The 4,043-nt window shown below is 50.6% G+C and overlaps 1 protein-coding gene across 1 annotated transcript in view; it reads left to right on the top strand.

The window, feature by feature from the left end:
* The window catches only part of LOC113208101 (octopamine receptor beta-2R-like), a 152,445-nt gene that overhangs the window by 136,448 nt on the left and 11,954 nt on the right, over positions 1–4,043 (top strand). The window lies entirely within an intron of this gene.

Raw genomic sequence — 4,043 nt, forward strand, 5'->3', positions numbered from 1 at the left:
CAACACCCGGTGGCCCCGCGGGGGAGCCCCAGAAAGCCTCCGCCCCCACCCAGCCCCAGCCCGCAAGATGATATTGAAATGAGCGCGCCATTCCGAAAATAACTGACCAACTCTCGGCGACAATCCCGCGCAGTGCGTGTTCCGTCGGTCCGTTGTGGGGCCGTCTGTTGATTTGTCTGCGTCGGCGTCCTCTTGGACGTCTGTTGCACAAGGTCGTGCACCCTGTGCTGCCACAATAGGTGCCAATACACAACAGTGTCCAATGCGACACTTATCCCCTACTCTAACACAACGACAGCATTCCTTATACCTCTTCCCCCACCCTCTCTGCCTCCCCCTCTATTCCTCCCTCTATCCCCCTCCCCCTCTCCTTTTACCGTCCGGTAATAATTTACGTCCGTCGCGAAGTCGTGCGGCGATTTACCAGTAAGACAACACGACTCGCCAGCAGTCCTCCCTCTCTCTCTCTTTCTCCTCTCTTGTTCTTCCCCTACCGACGCTGGCCGGGTGCCAGGCGCGGCCAGGACGCTTTCTCATCAGCCAATTTGTCTTTCGAGTGGCTCGTTTGCACCGCTGCGCTCACCTGGTGGCTCACCGGTGGCTCACCTGGTGGCTCACCTCCGGCTCAACCAATTGCTCACCTAGTGGATCACATTGTTGCAAACAGCGCACTTTACGCATTCGCTTCATAGGAGATGTATGTTTCTGTTTTGAAACCTGGAAAAACTACGTCCAGAAAATGTGCAACTTAAATCAAGGAGATTTCGTGTTTCCAAGGTCAAAATGTTGGATTTAACGTACATTTTGTCATTCAGTCAAAGTCATTCGCCTTTAGGTGTATTTAATGACAAGAATTTCTTTCAATTTCTTAAGGGAAAATTCTTTAATTTGGCGCATTTAGCCTTGTTTCACTTAAAATTTCAAGGTAGGTTGTAATTGCATTTGATTATGCACTCTGCTGCATGTAACGGGAAATGCCATCAACAGGCAGAGAGTTCATTGCAAACGCATTTTACTCCCAGGGATTACAGTTTGAGCCGATTTCTCAAGAAACATATCTCATGTCACAATTGTTAGTTTTCTAGTGAAGCACCAGCCAACCATTTCACATCATCCCTAGGATGGAGATGTCGCCTCCAAATTCTACCGCGGCGGAATGAAGGGAGCTTGTTTCCCATGCAGTCATGCAAACGCAGCTTCGCTCACCTTGTCTTTCTTCCTCTTTTTCCTTTCCTTTCTTTTTTCTTCCGCAGGTAGAGCGCGCTCACTTTCCATTCCGTAACGCTCCTCTTACTTCAGTTTGCTTCCCTATGAATATTTTAAACCACCGTATCGGGAAATGAGAGAGACTGGGGGGCTCTGGGGCTCCTTGCAACTTGGCGGGGAAGACTCTTTGGCCAGTCGACCCTGCACCAGCATTCTCGATCCATCACTTACCGTCTACGCACGCATTTAAAACCCTTCAGGATTGTTTCAAACTCTTCCACAGACAAGTAAAATTGGCTAAAGGTCAGTTCAATTCTGCTTTGATAACTGGCAAGGAAGAAACGCGGGCAAAAATAGTTGGAGTCACATGAAGCTGAAAAACAGTTAGTGAACATAGGGTAACGACGGTAAATATCATGAAAATTGCAGGGAATTGAAAGCCATTGGAATCTCTTAACCCTGACCTGACCTGTCCTGTTCGTCTGCCGCGCACTGTGGAGGGGCCGCCAATTACTGAACTTTTTTTTAGGAAGAAGAGCTTCTTCAGCGAGCGGCGCCGGGGCATTTACATGAGAGAGGACAGAGGGGGTGGGGCGTGAATCAGTCGCGCCAGATAAAAGCAACCCAGAGAGGGCGACAAAGGCGGGCCGGGCCCTGGGCCGGGCCGGAGCCATCAGCTGCGCGGGCCGCTTTGTCTGCATCCGGACGGACCGGGGGCGGTCGTCCCAAGCTGAACACTGTGCGGTCATCAGTGAGAGTGAAGAGCCTCCGAATCCTCCGTCGGGCCTGCCTCTGTATTGGGCGTTGTTTTTGTTTTGGATTTAGGACGCGAGAATCTCATTATGGCACACTGAATGTGTGGGTGAATTTTTTAGAGGCTGCTGCAAATCGAGCAAAGCGTGGACACGACGTCGTCACGTGCAAAAGTTCTAATTGGTAAAAAGGAATTGATAAAAAACACCTGTTCTTTGAAAATGGTTAATATAATGGATATCAGTATTGTTGATTTTAAATGGAACGTCTTCCCAAAATTCTTGAAAAGTTAACTTCTCAAACAAACTCAGAATCAAACATTTTAGCATACTCCCGTCACTGAAATTTTTGACCCCCTTTGACAGTATTCCTAATAGATAGAAACCTTGCAGGCAATAATTCCTCTTTCCGTAACTGACAATCTCTTGTTGTGGAACTGCATCGGCAACAAAAGTAAATGTGGGAAGTGATTAGTCAGTAATCCTGCTGCATGAAAATGTAGCTATATACTCAGAAGAAAGTCAGTAGAGTGAAACGTTGCCACGTGCAAAGCTGTCTTCTTTTTCCCGAACAAAAATGTCTGTGCAAGGAGCCCCGCGCTGTCCGCCCCACACGGCGCGCCGCTCAGTGCCCCTCGGGCTTCCAGTGACGGGGGTTTGGCGGGGAGGAAGGCGGGGGCGACATGAAAAATGTATGATTTATATAATGCCGGTCCCGAGGAGCTCTGATTGGAATCAAACGAGCGTTATTTAAATGCAAATCGTCACTTGTGGTGATCTCGGCCGGAACAACCCTCCCCCCCCCCCTCCTATCCCCCAGCCCACCCATCTCCCTTCCAGTGGCCCGAGGGGCATTCTGAGTCTCCCGTCGACAGCCAGGACCCAGCCCCAGCCCTCCCTCGAGTAGCTGGCCTACCCTGCCAAACCTGCCTGCCTGACCCAGTCACATTGCTACCCAGCATGGCAAAGAAAGGGACCTTCAGCTGTGTATTACGGTCGCAGCAACCTTGTACCTTGTAAATATTATCCAATCCGAAATCTTTCACGTACAAATTTTATTAATCGCTATGGATAAAAAAAAATCACCACTAGAGTTTTTGAAGCTTGTGCTACAAATAGGGCAAACAGATCAGTATATAGATTAATGACAGATTTCTCCAGTTTCCCCAAGTTAAACTTTCTGTCAACAGAGACCAAAATAAACCCGTCAATATTACGAATATTTCTCGGGATATATTGAAGTCCCCGAAATGGATATGTTTGGAATCTGTTTTGAACCGTGCCCTTTGCACCACATCCTTGTGCTGGACACAGGGGAGTTGTTGCCCTCTGTGTGGTGGTGACTTTACTCCTATTCGTCACTTGATTCGCCAGATCTCGTTCGGTTCAACGCACGGCGCGGACGCTGGGCGCCACGAGGACAAACACCCCCGTGTCCTTTCCATTTAACTTTACTCTTCGGCTTGCATAACATCTGCATGTTTTACCCGCGGGATGCCCCCTGCATGGCCGGGACTGCGACCCCTGCCAAATACTTTCTCTTCTCTTGTCTGAATGGGCGGAGGATGCCGAGCACCCCGCTGCACGCGACACGGTCAGGCGACGATACGTTCAGTCACGCGTTTTCGTCACGCGCAGCAACACGATCCATTTTTCGTCGCCCCGTCCTATACCTCCTCCCCCCCCCCTCCCCCTTCTCCACCTCCTTCGCCCCCTCGCCTCGCCCTCGCCACGCCCAGCGTGTATATGTATGGGCCCCTGCATGTGACACACCGAGCAGCAAACAGCAGCAGCAGACGCAAAATGAAGAAAGAACGCGGGGGCGGCGGCGGGTCCAGGGCGAAGGGGGAGCGGAGTGAAGGGGGGAGAACAAAGAAAAGAACACGGTGTGCGCCGAAAGGATCGAGGCGACAACGGGGAAAAACAGGAAGTGTGAGGGGAAAATATAAGGTGACGTGCATGTTTTACGTTTGTGTTTATTTCCTCGTTCCCTCCAGGGCCGAGGCTTAGAGCGCCGCGAGGCCCATACGCACGCGCGGAAAACTCTTTCCCTCTCTATCTCCCTCTATGCTCACATTTCCCCCC

This window comes from Frankliniella occidentalis, unplaced genomic scaffold (genome assembly GCF_000697945.3).
Source record: "Frankliniella occidentalis isolate FOCC.00 unplaced genomic scaffold, Focc_3.1 Scaffold138, whole genome shotgun sequence".
NCBI lineage: Eukaryota > Metazoa > Arthropoda > Insecta > Thysanoptera > Thripidae > Frankliniella > Frankliniella occidentalis.